Source organism: Camponotus vicinus, unplaced genomic scaffold (genome assembly GCF_025532165.1).
Source record: "Camponotus vicinus isolate PSW18456_S1 unplaced genomic scaffold, iyCamVici1.0 SCAF_7, whole genome shotgun sequence".
NCBI classification, from domain to species: domain Eukaryota; kingdom Metazoa; phylum Arthropoda; class Insecta; order Hymenoptera; family Formicidae; genus Camponotus; species Camponotus vicinus.
In genome coordinates this window covers 4950627-4968625 of record NW_028141979.1, presented here as the reverse complement: position 1 = coordinate 4968625, position 17999 = coordinate 4950627, and the positions used below count along the sequence as shown (strand labels likewise).

At 34.3% G+C, this 17999-nt stretch overlaps 1 protein-coding gene and 1 long non-coding RNA gene across 2 annotated transcripts in view; one reads left to right on the top strand and one right to left on the bottom strand.

Annotated features, from left to right (window-relative positions):
* The window catches only part of Dpr1 (defective proboscis extension response 1), a 306096-nt gene that overhangs the window by 9850 nt on the left and 278247 nt on the right, over window positions 1-17999 (top strand). The gene's annotated exons all lie outside the window — the stretch shown is intronic.
* The window catches only part of LOC145975094 (uncharacterized), a 162165-nt gene that overhangs the window by 29985 nt on the left and 114181 nt on the right, over window positions 1-17999 (bottom strand). The gene's annotated exons all lie outside the window — the stretch shown is intronic.

The window sequence follows — 17999 nt, the reverse complement described above, 5'->3', positions numbered from 1 at the left end:
CATGTACCTGGAACTGAGCAATTATTTTTTTAATCGCTACAACAAACATTCGTTGTTCGTTCGCAACGAATGATGCAACGAATATCACGCACTGTCGAATAGGCAACACATTTGCGTTACGAACTTGTGGATTAAAACGCACATCGACGAAAAATTTACGAATTGTACGTAATCGTCGGTAATCGTCCCAATAAAATGTGTATTATCGAAAAAAGTTATTAATCGAGGTGCAAAATGTTCATATTACGAGGTCGGACGGTGATGCAAAAAAAAACCCAATCCGTATTTAAACTCCGGTATGGCTGCTGCTACCATCCCGTATAATCCGCTTAAACTCGTTTCATTCGGCTAGAATTTGTATTATTACAGTCATTACTTTGACCCACGTACGTGCTTAATGGGCAGGTTTGCAATTGCACAGGGGTTGCGAACAAATAAATCGAGAGATACTTAAAAAGATATTGCGCGTATCGATTTTTTTCCGTGACATTATTTGGACTTGTGTGCGTAATACATTGACGATAATTTTGGGGAGATAAAGAGAAAAAAAGAGAGAATACGTTATATGTTATTGATTATTTAAAGTCATTAAAACATAAAATACGTATTATTTATTCTCTCTCATCCATTTTATTGCATTTGCAAATTATGTAATTAAATAAAATAATTATAATTAAATAAAATCGATGAAGAAATAATGCGTATTTTAGTATAATTTAATAATTTTCATAATAATCAATATTATATATATATTAAAATTATTTACGTATTATTATTAAGTAGTTTAATAATATTCGTGAAAAATTTTTCAATATTTTATTTATACTCTATATGTCGATATGTCCCGATATTATCAATTGCATACATATGTAGTAAATTTACATACAACATTATCAGTTTGCGAGTACAACGTTATCACTTGGCAAATATTTTCTTCGTTTGAAGTTGGATTTAAAATGAAACAATATCGCAAATGCGATCTATCATCGTATAATACACATCGTGTAATACGCTTCGCGATTTACATTAGATTAGGGTAGGTCCTCCCTTATACATATATATGTACACGAGAAGCGATATCATCTCGAAGGCCTTACCTAGCGCGGTATCAAGAATCTCGGTCGCGGTCTCGAACTTCTTCAAGTTTCCCGGAGCGTGGATGATGCCTCGGTGCCATGCGTGAGCTCGTCCGAGCGTCGAGGAAATTGCCAAAGTACATGGAACTTTTGCTGTTGCCTTTGAGCCTGACAAATCTTCTGCCGTCGCGTCTACTACTCCGAGAGACCCGGCCACATAAAGGCGAACATTCTCCCCGGTGGCGGCCCTCACGCTCGCGTTCGCAATTTTCTCGAAAGCCTTCGAATTTCGAGCTACTCGCCGACGTCTGCGAGTGGCTCGACTCGCGCGTCTCGACCGCAGAGTCCGATAAATAAATAAATCGCCCCCGTTGCACGCGAATCGCCTTTTTGCTGCGCGCCTTTTCGTTGAGAAAAATGTTTCATGCGAAATGCTCGGACTTATTGATGAGGCAATTACACGGAGAGCGCGCATTTTTCACTCTTTAATTTCGCGCAAAGGTGATAAAGACTTTCGGAAATTGAAATGCGGACTGATGCGTTTTCTTTGTTCCCGTCCATTCGCTGTCTTGCGGAATTTTCTTTTATACGTATGATCCCGATTTAACGAATCGTGTAATGAATAAAAATAACAGAAGAGAAATATAAGTTATTATAAATGAAAAATTGCCAAGCGCGTACACAGTAAAAAATTGTGCGTCCATATGTTAAAATTTTCTTGCGTTACCACGTTTTAATTAGTATTTTAATGTAAAATTAACATACAACCTATATGTTACTATTTTTACAACGTTTTCATGTGTTACATTTATATCACCTTCATAACTTTACACTTTGTATATGTCTCTTAGAAATGGAATATTATTTTGAGTATTTTTAACATAATCATTTTAAACAATCAACATGTCTCAAAGTCAGTTTAACATTCTAAGAAAAGTTAAAGTGAATCTTCAAATAATCTTGAACTTTGACATACAAAATAATCAAATTTACTAAAATTAAATGTTTCTATTACAAATAATTTAAATTAAAATAATTACTATTATATGTTAATGTTCTGAACATTTCTTGCGAGTTATTGTAACTATTTTTTCATGTAATTTTTAATTAATTTGTATGTTATTTTTACATTACACTTAAAGTCACGATAATAAAAATAAATGTAAAGTATTGTGTCAATTATTTAACATTTTTAATTTGTCAATAAGTAACATACGACGAGTTATTTTAACTTAAAATTTAGAGTGGATTTTCTGGGACATGTGAAAAATGTTATAATTAACATTTTATTTTTTACTGTGCAGCGAAATACTTTGTTGATGTTTTTTGCTCGAATGTAGACCTAACTAATTCATAATCATTCGGTGTGCGACAAAAACAATGTTTACACAGAAACATATATATGTATATTTTTATACATCGACATTTGTCTTTCAAATAAATCGCTATTATATTGAATTCAAATTCAAGAGCGCATATATTATACGCATTATGTGGGGTTTTTGTTAAGTCTCGTAATTTCATAACGCTGTATGTTGCACATAATTTCACGTCGAGATACGTCGTGCGTCCGTGTAAATTATGTTGTAACTTTGAAGACAAATTTAGGGTAAAATTTGCAAACATCATCGTTGTAAGTCAAGAACAACATTAGCGATTTCAGCGAAGCTCTTGTTGCCAGGAAGTCTGGTATTTTGGTTGTTATCTAACACCGCATATTTAAATGTTAAAATATATGACTGTCTAATCCTGACGCTTACCTTATACATTTTGAAATCTAGCATAATATAAAATCACATGATACTTTCGTAATGAATAAAACATTATATTCTTCTCGTCTTCTATTTTTAAAAAATTAGGATGATAATATAATATCACATTTTCTTTGTCTTAAAAAAAAAAGTTAATTTTATTTTAGTGAAAATATTACGTATATATTATTAAGAGTTACTTTTTTGATTTTGATCAAGCTCCAACAAAATGTCAATGATGATAAGAAATAACAAAAATTAAACGTATATAAATATCGACAAGCATCTCTTTTTATTCAAACAATTATATCGTAAAATAATTATGTCATTTATGACAAGTAGCTCAAAGAAATCTGATGGAAAAATCTCTGTTACAAACTTACGCAATTTGCAAATAAGAGGTTTTCTTTCTACGTCGAGGGAGAATCTCTTGGCGGCGCCATATATTTTTTCCTCTCCCGGGTAGATTTCGCATCCCTCGTACAGACGAATGTAATGAGTGTTTGCATCTCGTACATCATAAAGATAAGCCCGATCACATTTCAACGTCACGGTGTAACCGTATGGGCTCTGAGAAATTGACTGCTCTCGCATATCACTTTCTCTCGACGTACCGCAATATCCTTACCGATAAATAAATGGTTTATAAGCGCGGATCCCTCGTATATATAGAATGTATCCCAAGAAAGTTTCATCTTTTGACCGCAGTTTTTTTAAAGCAGTTCACGAACACTGGCTTTCCTCCAGAATAATCGCAATAATTGATTCGCCAAAAAAAAAAAGATCAATAACGTGGATGAACCTGCAAAGAGAAAAATAGTAGTGCTGTGCAAAATTCCTTAATAGTGTCTGAAAGAAATAACCCTTGTCCTTGTTTAATTGGTAGAGACCTGGTGTAACAAGGTATAACGTGACAGATCCAATTATCCAATCACCTGGCGACTGCCTTCTCTGTTGTGCAATGTTCCAATCTAGCTAGAGACAAGATCTGACCGCTCCGATTAAGAGTCTCATATGTATTAATTCATCTTATATTCTAAATATTTTGATCTAAGAGATATTAATATCCATACATTTTCTATATCTTTCATATTCCTTTACTTTTACACGCACTAAAAAATTTCCTAGTCAAATATTCAAAACAGAGCTCCTGCTGCAGATCTTTCTTAAAAGCTTATCTACTTTACTTTAATTTAAGTAAAAGAGTATTGCATATGCAAGAGAATCGCCTTTATATATGTAAGCACACGTTGCTTTTGGAATACTATGTCATTATAGCGATATTTTTATTCATTTTAAGATATAAAATTACCTCGTCTTCGTAAATTCTTAGCGGCATAAGATTAATAATTAATGACAGATTCATTCGTAGCCGTCGTATCAGTGAGAGACAACGCAGCGTATTCTCAAAGTCCGAATCCCCGATCGTGTCGTCCATAACGTGCTCCACTACGAGACGCGATAAATAAAAGAACGTCGTAATCTCAGTGGTCGGCCGCATCTTACGTATGTATGAAGGGGTAACCGTGCCCCGAACATGCGCCGCGCGGGGGGGTACGAGGGTGTAGGAGTTAGGCTGTCGGAGAAGTTGATTTAGAGCCTCGAGAGACGGCCCCCGCCGGCCTCTGACATTGAATTATTGCGACGGTTCTTGGCGAAACCGGGAACTTGTTATCCGAGGTTATGACAGTATAAAAATACTCGTCGTTAAGAGCCCCGAACTTCGAAAGTATCGACGCGTGTCGCGACGACCGGCGACTTCTCGGTGAGTTAAGAATATGTCAATGCAGTGCCACTAGAATGGTCCTTAAAAAACTTTCCTACACGTCGCAGATATTTTAACGAAACGCGTAATTTTTATGCAGATTGCTTAAAATTTGGCAAATATTCTCAGTGTCTCTTCTTCTTACATTATAATGCAAATTCGTGTAAACATGTGTGCGAAAATATTTCCGAATCATAAATCGCCATTTTCTCAAAAAAAGTTGAGAACCATTTCGGTAGAAAAAAAATACAGGTTAACTACACTCAAGTATCTGCATTAAATTAAGATTCTATTATATATGTCGCTTTATTTTCAAGTTGTATTTTATTTTGTCTTTGTACAGTATAATTTCTAAATTCCTATAAAAATTATAATTGGATAATCTTTTAATGCTTGATGATGAAAAATGAAGATAAAAGTCACAATGTTAGCGTTTTATTAGTTCTCTTTGAGATTAATATAACATATACATTAATATTTAAGCCTCATGAATATTTTATTTATCTTATTTACCACTTGATATATTTTCCAATATATCGACTTTTACTTTTAAAAGAATTTTTAACAGAAGTGTATTTTGATATAAATAATCTATATATTAATACAAAATTCGCACACATTTACATGTGTTTCTTATTATATTTGTTATTTTATTTGGCATTCATTGAGCATTGATCAATTTGATAGAAAAATAATGAATTTTTAATAAATAAAATAAAAATATACAGCGTAGATTTATCTCGTTATTATAATAATTTCATTACATATATTTATTTAATTACTCTTACGTACCATAATTATATAAGATATATCTAAACGAAATAAACATGTAAATAAATTAAAACTAGGTCGCGAAAGCAACGTTCTGGCAATCAACGATCTCTTCTACGAACTAGATGCGAAGTGCAATTAGACGTTTGTCGACTCGATTCACGCTCACGAGCGCAAAAATGGAAAAGGCAAAAGAGGGGAAAAAAATTTAGAAAAAATTCGGTCTCGAGATTAGAGACGAAGGACGTGAATTTATTTCAGAGACTCCGTTTGATTTCCCAGGGCGAAAAATCCTTTTGAAGAATCGCGCGATCCTCGTATCGTCTCTCTCCTCTTCCCCCAGCTCACCTTTACCATTTAGAGGAAAGCATGAATAGGTTTTGACACTACGACTGAGTCTGCCGCGTGTAAAATCGACATTTGAAATTCCATATTTCCTCGTCGTATCGGATCCATGAATGGCGAAGCACTTCGATTAAACACGAAACTTCGAGTGCGAGCGGCAATGACGAAGTGTCACGTAGAAAGAGGCATTTAACGGGCACGTGAATTAATCGCGTTAATTGACTTGCGAATTGTCCTGATGATTAACTCGCGAATATCGGACGAGAATGCGTACAAACCAAACAAGCAAATGTTCACAACGATGTCACAAATGAGGCAAATACAATTAACAAGAGATGATGTCGTTTGTGATTCACTTGACATCGCGTCATTATTAATTGTGTTTTCGACTTCATATTTATTAACGATGATCTCCAGATCTAATTTCACGTCCTTTTATATATATAATAAAATAATATTAGCATATATTATGTAATTACTGTAAAGATATATTACATGTATAATTTTATTTGTGTATTACATTATTTAATATATTAATAAAGTTTTAATAAATCATTTAAATTAGTTAATCATTTTTCTATTATTAATATATTACTTTTTCACTAGAATTAATACTATATTATCTCATATTTTACACAATTGGGAAAAAATTTATCTGATTTATTTAATTTGTTAATGCTAATTCAATCGGCTTGCTAAACGCGTGTTGCATAATTGTATCGAATCATCGGAATGCGCAACAGTCGTGCGCGTTTAAGAAAAAAAGCATTCGCTCGGAAGGGAAAAAACGCAAAACGAACGCGATGCAAGAATTGACCGGGAAAACTGGGTGGCTGCATCGAATTAGCCTAGAAAACGATTGCACTCCGCTGCAGAGGGCAACGAGAAGAAGAGCGGCGGCTGATCCGGGGGCCAATAATTGCTCAGCTTACCATACATTATGTCACAAACTAGCGCAGCATTAGCAAAATGGAGCCGCGCGAACATAAAATGATTGCATGTGCCTTTAGGCCGACAGGAACATTGAATAGACCGGTACTTGCGTAAGCTTTATGTAAATCTTTAATTTAGGAGCCGAGAAGTCGATCAAGCGCATTAATTCTTGCTTCTGTAAAATACGCCAGTAACTAGATTTATGCAAATTTTTTTCGGACGAAAAGCTGAACGTTGTAGCGTAAATCTTAAAAAAAATGTAATGGTAAAAATTCTTTTGTGCTTTATTTTATATCAAATGAATGTGATCGCAATAACACATATAATAATTTTATAATATGTACAATAAAATATGCAGTATTAGAGATATAGAAAAAAATTATCCCTTAAGTCCTTTTTCAAGAAAAGGTAAAACCTTTATTACGATCATGTTGGCTTTTCACAAAGCGCTACATGTATAATTTCTCAGCACGACCCTTTGCGCAAATACAAAAATAACATTTTTTATTATTATTAAGCAGACGTTCGCGTTTTTCATTCGCGCTTGTCAAGCTAACCGGAAGTTTCGTCGCGAAAACATATCGCGTGGGTCGAGAGCATCTCTCGAGGCAGTGCGCATACTACGTGGAACAACAACTCCATTACGGGCCGCTTGTTCCAGTCAAAAGAAGCGGGCGGAACTTCCCTTCATAGCCGCCGTTGAAATGCTCGACGAGAGTCGAGCAGTGCTGTATGTACATGAGGCCGATTCATCCACGATGCCGCCCCTCCCGACATGAAGATACGCCAAAGAAAATTCCCTCTCCATTTCTTCAATGCACCAACCCTTCAGAACTACTCAATCTCTCTCTCTTGCTTCTCCCTTTTTATTTATCTGCGCACCGCATTATCATTCAGTTACTGTGCAGAGATTTTTGCTGGCTTTGCGTCCAATGTGTGAAAAAAATGCGAAAATGTGTTGCCTTTTGACAATTATAAAATTAGAGAGACAAACAGAGCACTCTTAATTAACGCCGCATATTAAAAACTTGTGATGGTCAGACTTTAATTAATCATAAAAAATTATAATTATTGAATAATTGTATCGAGAAACAAATTTCCAAAGTATTTATCGCGATCAAATTCAAGTAAGCGATGATTCTTTTGTAGAATCTGTGCGGATATATAAGGTGGCGGATACCGTGCAGTTATCCGTCAAGTATACGAGACATTGAGCATCGTGCCAGTATGTTATTCCATGTTTCCGATGCGCTCTATTTCATAACCGACCGCAAGATTCGATTTGCACGCCGAGAGACGCATTTCTCATAATACTTTATCGTGGGAGGCTTCCGAGGCCACGCTTTAAGCTCCGAAGCTCCTCTAAAGCGTATCCAATTTTCGAGGAGATGCAAATAGACCTGCGAGTTGCGTGTCCGTGTATCTACAGGGGAGATGCGCCGACACGTACTCACACATATTCACACGTGACAGCTACCATGTTTCCTTTAACTCTCGGCAGCGGTTGCATTCAATCACGACTAAAATGTAGGTTTCTTATCGCATGAAAACCTGTATGCACGGTGCATCGTGGCCGCTACATATCCTGGCGCACGCCGCCGCTGCATTGCTTCATCCTTCACAGCCGCCGCATCGTTGTACGCTCATGCTGTATGCATGCGCCCGCTCGCTCCTATTTTCCATCCAGAGTTCGTAAGTGAGAAGAAACGCTGGCCAAAATTGCGTTACACATATTTACCGATGAGATTCGCGACAATGTAATCCGAATGGATTATGCGCGACAAAAATGCAATAGCACTTATAGAGTAAGACATCATCTCGTTGTATGCGTATCAAATAATTTACTATTTAAATATTTCATCACCCACATATTGGCAAATATATCGATTTTCTGTTTCGCTGGATATTAATATCCCAATCGCTTATATGATAATTATTGTTTGCTATTTCAGAAAACCATCAGAAATTAATAGAATACTAATAAACGTTTCCTCGACCTCTCTGTCTCATTTTGCGAGCATAGCGCTATGTCTCAGGGTCGATGCGGTAACCGATAAGAAAAGAACGAGACAAAAAAGAGGAGACACGACACGAACGAGCGATATATTAAATTTAATGATATCTCTCCCGCGGTGAGTGTATAAAAAGATATTCAGGGCAATAATATCGTGACCCATATTGTCGAGCCATAATATTATCTCTTTAAAAAGCCTCGAACTTCTCCCTCATGATTCTCACCCTAGATTCGTCGGCAACCCGCGCATCGTTTATGTTTTTCGCGATCTGATAAGCTTCGCAGTTGCGTTTTCGACGCAAAAATTATTTCATCGCTGTCCACGCGATATTATTCCTCGGCCGGAACTACATCGAACACCCCCGATCTACCATTCTTCCTGCTTCGTCGCCGGAAGTACGGTTTTCCGATCGGCTTGTGCCGATGCCGGTCCGATTTTCCAGCGCATTATCCGCATTCCGTTATCGCGGGACCGAATATGCCACCCGATGCGTTTCAGCCTTTTTCTTCCGGATTGCACGGGCGAATATCGTTGCAGAGTCACCTAAATAACGCTGTTGAATTTCTACCCGAATAACGCGACATAAGCAATTTCGAAACGGACCACATGCTTTTAGGAAACTTGGTTCTTCAATAGAAAAGCATTCATTTTTATGATATCGTTTTGAATTTAAGAGTATTATTTTACTATATTATTAGTCTGCAATTAGAAAAAATTGACATTGTAATATATATCTACCTTTTCTCTTGCTTATTGTTAGTTAAAAAACAACGCATTTATTCACAATATTTTTTTAAATATTATAATTCATAAATTAAACTTCTAAATAAAAATCGATGTATAACATATAATAATAAAAAAGTTACTGATTATTATTATAAAACATATTAATATATTAATAATTATATATTTATAATTATTTATATATATTAATAATTATACACACACATGTATAAAACATTAATATCAATAACTATATTAATAAAAATCATTTAAATGATTCATAAAAACTCTCTTTTCCAAATTATATGTAAAAGAAAGAGAAAATAGATAATGGCATCGATTATTCTTTTTCGCAGTATCGATTCTATGATTCTTCCGATCGAAATACCACGATTTTCCACGCGAGTCGACTCGCAACAAGAATATGACCGAAATTGGAGATCACGAATCGTGGGACGCGCGCGGTGCATCGTCGCGATAAGAAACACCCTCCGGTCCCAGCGGAGGAAGGATCGCGCAAGGAAAATGGACCATCGCTAACGGGGTGCATAAAACCGTCAAGGACGATACGTGGCACCATGGAGCGAGGTATCCGACGTATCGGACGGCCACCTTCCGAGTATAATCGTGATATACAGCCAATATCACGGAACGCGCGGATGCTGCAACGACGCCCTCGGACGCGACGGGGTGCATCGAGGGAATCCTACCCCGTTCGAGGAAGCGCGACGGGGCGCGGAGAAAAGTAGGATTAACCCTGGCAGGATGTATCGCAGAGTTGCAGGATGTAGCACACGTCGCGAAATTGGAAAGTTTCCTGCGAGAAAGCCGCATGGTTTACCGTGTAAACTTTTCGTCCACCATGGTCCGCCGATTATAGGACTGCCGAAATTAACGCCTGTTTCTCTCCATCCTATTATCTTTACAGCCACGCAAATGCATGTCGATTTGTCTTCCTCGTAACAAAGTGTAGCGTTTATAGTTAGATTCAGAGAAAAAGTTATAATTAGCGATCTAAATAATTAATTAAATATTCACAAACATATTAATAAAAATAAAAATTAAATAATAAAAAATAGTATTAATAAAAATAAAAAATTAAATAATAAAAAATAGTATTAATAAAAATAAAAAATTATACAGTTTTCTATTAATTACGTGCATAAATTTTATATGTGTGTACGCATTCCTAAAATTCTAAACATATAAAGTGAGAATGAAACACGATTCCTTGACAATGTCTTTAAAGCAAAGATTTATTCGAAATCCGTCTGCGCTTTATCTTAAATTTTGCATTCCACCGGCGTGTGGGAAAAAAGAACGTAAATCAACATCTTCGGGATATCCTGCGAACATGTCTTTGTACATGCACAATCGTTTGCACATAGTAGTCCGAGATGGTGAAAATTTACCGTAAGGCGTTTTGCACTGCTAGTGACGTTAGAAAGCGAGATATCTATATGTACTTTGATGAAATGTAGAACTTCACACGTCTTTTTCATATCTGCATTTTAACCAAATTCATCCGCCACCTCGAAAAATAAATCTGCAATACGATACCGCATTTTATATGTGCATATATAAAGGTAAATTATATTATTTTATATTAATATCAATTTAGATTATTTCAAAATCTTAGCCTTCGTATTTATATTTTGCAATAATAATAATCTTTTTATTAGACGTTGCAAAAATACTTCCAAACTCATGCCAAATTCGATATTTTCAATAAAATCATTATTTCTTTATTATCTCGATGACAACCAATACTTACATTATACATATTTTTACTTTATTGCTTCTTGATCGTGTAATTTTTATAAAAAAATCTAGCATGTTATATTTTAATCAAAGTGTAATAAAATTCGGCAATTTTTTTAGATTAATATAATTAGCATTTCTGGAAGATCCGCAATCATTCGATGTATTCAATATAGAAAATGTGAAATATTTGCACATTTAAATAATTATATTATTCATTTAATTAATATTACATGCACCGTTAATATCATGTAAATACTTATACTACTAAAGAGACCTCGATGATTTTTAATGCACAAGTTGTGTCTCCATGGATATCGCCGATTGAATCAAATCGTTTTAATCTATTTCATCAAACACTGATTGAAAACATTTTAAAGTAATTAAGAATTTATTTTGTATCGAGTGCATTGCTCGCTTCAACTGTATTCATGCCTTTGCTATCATTATCTACTAATGCCTCGATATTATATTAAATTATATTTATCTTATAATTTTCAACAATCATAGTTTAATTCACACATAAATGTTCATTCATTTGTATGAATTATATGAAAATGCTCCAAAATTATCACAAATTTACTGCTGTAGAAACTATTACTGCCTCTCTGTCGGTCTCTCTAGTATTATTTAATATAATATCGTACACATAATTACATTTCTTTCATACGTGTATATCTTAAAATGAGATTTAAATAACGATTATAAATCGCGAATCCTCAGTGCGTGATTCTTTTGATTTCAAATGAAAGTTAGCGAGAGACAGAATAACGAAATGTGCGATTCGATTGTGGCATTGTGCGAGTTTGGTAATCTAAAACGTTTTAACGATACAAAGGGAGCATAATTAATCCGCCATAGCTGAAATATGATGTCGTATGCGTAGTGGCGCGGCCGCGTTGACGCATTCAACGATCGTCGGGATCATCATTCGACATATGGACTACAGTGGCTTGTTCGGTAATTCAATTACGGAGGCGAGCGCGCACACGCGGGGAACGTGTTTGCCATACTTGTACGATCTGCGTTTGACGCGCCGCCTGATTCATCCAACCGTGTTAACAGCGGCGCGGACTTTCCGGCGGGTTAATGGCGACCCGAAAATCGCTGACAGAACATTGTAATCGGCCGGCAATGTCATCAGGATCGCACAATGGTTCGTTGGACTTTCAATACGTTTCGCGAGTCCTGTCGGGCATAATCGAACATCGCGAATAATCCGTAACCGAAAGAGGCGGCGAGTTGCTGCGCCACATCGCATTGTCATACGCAATCGTCGCGTTATATTCACGACGTGAATGTTAATCGCTTTCGCGCCTCATTTGGAGATTGTTTCACCAAGCTACGAATATTAACGAAATTTCATGGATTTAGGATTAAATAACGCTCTTAGCAAATAAAGTCCTTCCGCCTTCAGAATCTTAATTAAGGTCAGCTATCTTTCGTTTTCTTTTCATCTTACGATGATCTGCGATTCTTCTTCAAATTTAAGAATCTATTATACCATGTGCTCGAATCCTAAAATTTGAGATTTAAATTCCTTGTTCACAGAAGAAAAAGGACATTCTTGTTTCGAAAATATATTTAGTTTTAACATGGAAATCTTGAAATGAGATTATATTGCGTTAATTAAAGAAAAATATAATTACTTGAATAATTGCTTACTTGAATGAAGCCATTTTATACAGTTCAATCGATAAAAATATATTCTTATGATTTAAGATTTAATTTTCTTGAATGGCAAAGAAACAATGTTAAATAGAAAATAATATTTTTAAATCAAAGATTATAATTTTCTTAAGTAGAATTAAATAATTTAAATAAAGTAGAATTAAATAATTATATATTCTTGAGATGACAATTACAATATTAAAATAAGACTATAATATTGTTGAAATTTAAAATTATTAAATTCTCCTACGAAGATTATAAATTGTTGCGTGTATACGAAACAATGAACGCGTTAATTTAAGTATATAAGTTTTGATTTGTTTATGTACAAGAAATCATATATCAAATAAAATTTCTCCCTCTCTCTTTATCACTTATTTATATTTGATAATTACTAAATAATAATTATTACAAGTACGAGTAATTATAAAATAGTTGACGACTATAAATAATTAATATATATACTTTACCATTTACAATTTATATCTAAAAAGAAATAAAAATTATTTTTCTGACAACAAATTTTTCATTTTATATTCCCTTTTAGTAAACGGAAACATAATTTTACATCCACATATTATTATTTTTAACGTCGTTCTCGACCGTCTAAGCTGGAGAGAATTAAACTCTTAAAGTTAATGCAGTTGACACGAGCAAAAGAGTTAAATAATACATTACACAGACTGATATCCTTATTCTTACAACATGCGCGTTGCCTCTCGAGCAGAAGCTACAACAACTCGGCAAAGTTTGCGCTCTCTTTTTACGGCCCGACTTTTAATGGATTCTCCGACGCGTCGAAGGCGCCGCCGCGTACACGCATGCAGCCGCCATTTACATTTTCTGCTGTCGACTAATGTATTATAATGTAGCGGGTTAGAGCTACGCTCTAACGCGTCGCTGAACTTTTAATGCGGGATTGCAGGCGAGCATCGAACTTCGCGGCATCGACATCGAAAACTTTGACGGCAACGAAGAACGATCCAAGAAAGTTTCCTTCGCGCGTGCGTTTTCGCTCATTACGCGAATGATTCTGCCTATCGTGTGATTCTCTATGGAATTTTGCCATCGTTGGCTCTCCTTTGAGATATTGGTGTCCATCATTATGCAAGTTAAGTGTTGTAGTAGAAAAAAAAACATTCTCTCATGTGTATGCAAGATTTAAAAACTCAAGCCTCTATTATTCTCTTTTAAAATTAATAATAAATTGCATAAATAATTACATTTTTTTCACGTAATTAGCGTCTCTGAAATGAGGTACTTATGTTTATCGATTTTAGATAAATAAAATTATATCTAGTGTAAAAACATTCTAGATAGTAAAGTTGCATCAACAAAATATATAGGGAAATGAAATTAATTCTGATTCACGGGATAACGTAAGCGATAATAATAAAATGAATGAGAAGGCTAGATGCGCGCAGATATATAGGGAAGTTATACTATAAAGTAATATACTATGAAAACGAGTTCGAGAGCGAGTTGAAAACTCGTTTCGCAGACACGGCACGCCTACGATAGACCATTGTATCCGATCTGAAAGTGCCGTCCTTACGGTTCGTGCCACGGGTTATAATGGGCGAAATGTATTCGTTAAGGTCGGCGGGCCGTTATCATGAAAAATTCACTTAAATCGACAACCTTCGAAAACCTAAGAAAATTTCCAGATAGTTTCCATACTCGTAGATGCCGTCAAAATTTACTATTTCATTTTTCACGTAGTCTTTTTGGTATTTCTAAAGTATTTTTAATTATAATATGCATTCCTAATTTTACTTGAAAATAAATGCGAATTTATAATAAAGAAATTTAATAATGTACATTGGAAAAAAACCGCAAATTATTTCTATGACTTGTAAAATATATTTTAAAAGTTGCTTGTGCACGACTCATGTTAATCATTTTTTCTCAATAATAATTATACAACTTACACACATCATTATTACTGCTATATTTTATTTAATACTTTTCGTGCAAAGTACGAAAAGTAGTTTTAATTAAATGAAATTTTAATGATCCAATCAGGAAAGAATATGTCTTAAGAGACGCATTAATAAAGTATTTTACGAGTTCAAAATTTACATGCGACATATTTTGCCTTTTATTTCAATTCATAATATATCTAGAATTTAATTATTATTTTAGATATTCTCTTTTTAGTAGATATTATATAATATCAATTTTTAATTTTGCGTTATGACACCGTTATGTATTTTTTTAAACACATACATTATATTTTTCTCTTTTGTAGATAATAATAAATTACATAATGAAAAATTTTTATCTCACTATTCATTACGCATCACGCAGAAAATATATATATTTTATGAATAAAATAATTATCTTCTCGTCCGTTCCTAGAATTTTATGCAATGACGTGTTCAAATAATTTTAATAAATTTATGTGCACTGCATAAAGATTTAATATTTAATTTCGATTATAATAGCGACCGGTAAGCCATGTACGAGATGCATCTTAATTAAATAACTTCAGTGTTTTATTCGTTACGAAAGAAACAGCGCACTGTTTGAATTCTAATCAGGTCTCTTGATCTAACAAAAAAAATTTTTATAAAAAAAAAAGACCGCAGAAGATATATATATTCTTTATCAGAAATTGTTATTAGATTTGTTTTGTAACCGCAAACCTTACTTTATTGCGAAACATTTATAGATACCTCATCAAAAGAGTTTACTCCCTCAAACGTCGTTATTTATCATCGGTCTAAGAACGTTTCTTAAACATCATAAGAAACTCATTTACTTTAAATGTCACTTTATGCCAAACAAAAGGTCGACTTCTCCAAAGAATAACCAAACAGTCAAAAAAGGAGGCACGCCTCTCTATTCCGCTTTCGCGAGAAGAGACAACGAGATCCTTTCCTCTGAAATAAAGATGCGCAGGAGATGTTGCGCAAGAAACCCTGCCTTTCCCAATTCGATCTTCTTCATAATCGTTAATGGTAGACAACCAACCAAGAGGGAGAATCATCGTCATCTCGTTCCGGCAAAAAAAAAACAAGAACGCGATCGACCATAGGTGGATTGCAAGTCGCAGCAACAACGATAACAACAACGGTTATTTACACTCTAACCCGGATCAATATCGTACAGGGGTGGGAGGGAGGAAGAGGAGGATATAATCTGAAACCGTTCGATCATCCGAGAACCCCGCAAGTTCTGATAAGATCCCCAAGTCGATGTGTACTTCGCCGGCGAAGCCTTATTAGCGGAATCACGGGCTGAATTCTGCCGCTCCTCTCTTCCTCCAACGATGTCTTTTGACCGCCCGTCGACAGGCTCTTTAATTTCCGGCATCGAAGCGGCCCTTTGTCGTCGGCTACGGATGACTCGAGATAATGGGCTCGTGAAACGGCGCGTCCTTCCACCCCCTTCTTCGTTCACTTCGAGAGAGTTAATCGCGCGCGCGGTGTATCGCGCAGATTCCAACTCGAATTGTGTACATAAAGCAACCGTCTGGCCATACAATACAGCTTTTCCCTGTTATCACGCAAAACTATTTTCACGTTCCGTGTTCAATCTTGTTTTACTAAACCAAGAAAAAAAGCACATTGCGTGGGCGCATCATTTCTCTCTCTCTTTTATGTCTAGTTTTTTTTTTTAAATTATCCGCACGAATTCGCGCAGATTTCAGTGAAAGTAATGGTATCTGTTTTTCTAGAGTAAAGGATTTTCAATAGAGTCATTCGAATAATTGCTGCGATCGACAAACACCATTATTTCTTAATTTTCCTATAATGTTGTTTTAATTATTTTATCTTAAGAAATTATATGCTTCACATCTGCCTCTTTTGTGAAATCTTTTCGACAATATCTCTTCTTGCATATTTTAAATTAATCGAACATAATTATGCGCAAATATATTTTACTAACTTAATTTCATTAAATGTATTAATTATATTAAATAAAAAATGCATATTATTGCTTCGAGTATAATCAAATTTTTGTGTCTCAAGGTATTATACTTTGTTCACGGTATCATATTAACAGCAACTCAGTAAAGAAGAGATAGCAAAAAGAAAAGATTAAATTTTCTCATTCTCTCATGTTATTCATAATCTAATTTCTTCGCTTTCATCTTTTGTTGCATCGCATAGAGAAAGGCAGACTGTGTCGGAAAATATGTCTTTATTTTCATATTGTCATTTTATTTTTAATGAAATATCGAAGTATAATCCTTTGACTTTAGACGATTAAACACACACATACACAGAGTTAAACTTGTAATGTTATTTCTAACAATAAGTGAAATAAATACTAAAGAGGCCCAACATAATCTAAAGCACTGATAGATCGAAATTTAAAAAATTGAAGAATTAGAAAACAAACATAACGTATTTCCAAACGAGAAAAAAATTGAGACAGAGACAGATTTGCATCTTTCCAAAAAAAATTCTTTTTATAAAAAAATTCGAATAGATATTATGTAACATAATAAACATATTTGAAATATGCACATATAACAAGATATGGAATTAACAATAAGAAGTATAGTCTGAAATTATTAAAAATACCGTCATAATAATCTTGAAATAGAGAAAGAGAGAATTTTATAATTGAAAAATTCTCTAATAAATATCTGGTAAAAATCTCTGGAAAAATTTAATTGAAATCAAATTTATTTCATCGTTTGTATTTTTCAGACTCGTTGCATTCCTGAAAAATATTATTTTTCAAAAGTGCGCTTGTCTCTTAAGTTGAACAGATATATCTCTTCAGCGCTTCTATAATATAAATTTCAAAAATAATGTTGTTTAGTGTAAAGAAAACAATTTTTACAAAATTTAAAATTTATCTATACAAATTAAATATGATTTACCGCGTTATTTAAGACCTGTAGCAATTTTTTTATCATGTTATAGAAATACCGCTATATAGAGATTTGCTATGTCAATATCGGATCAATTCTGGGCTTTTTATTTAGAGACATAAATCAACACAAGCGTCATTTTATCTTTGTTACTCACTAGATGTTGAAAAAAAAAACAGAATGATACTTGTGTCGACTTGTGTCTCTAGATGAAAATCACCCACTGTTTTTTGTTAGAAATGACAAATTTTCAAAAATAATTGAAAAAAGTCATCGTTTCTCTAGACTTTTAAATATTGATAATAAAAATAAAAAATTTATTTCGCGCACGGGAATATTATGTGTAATTATGCATTA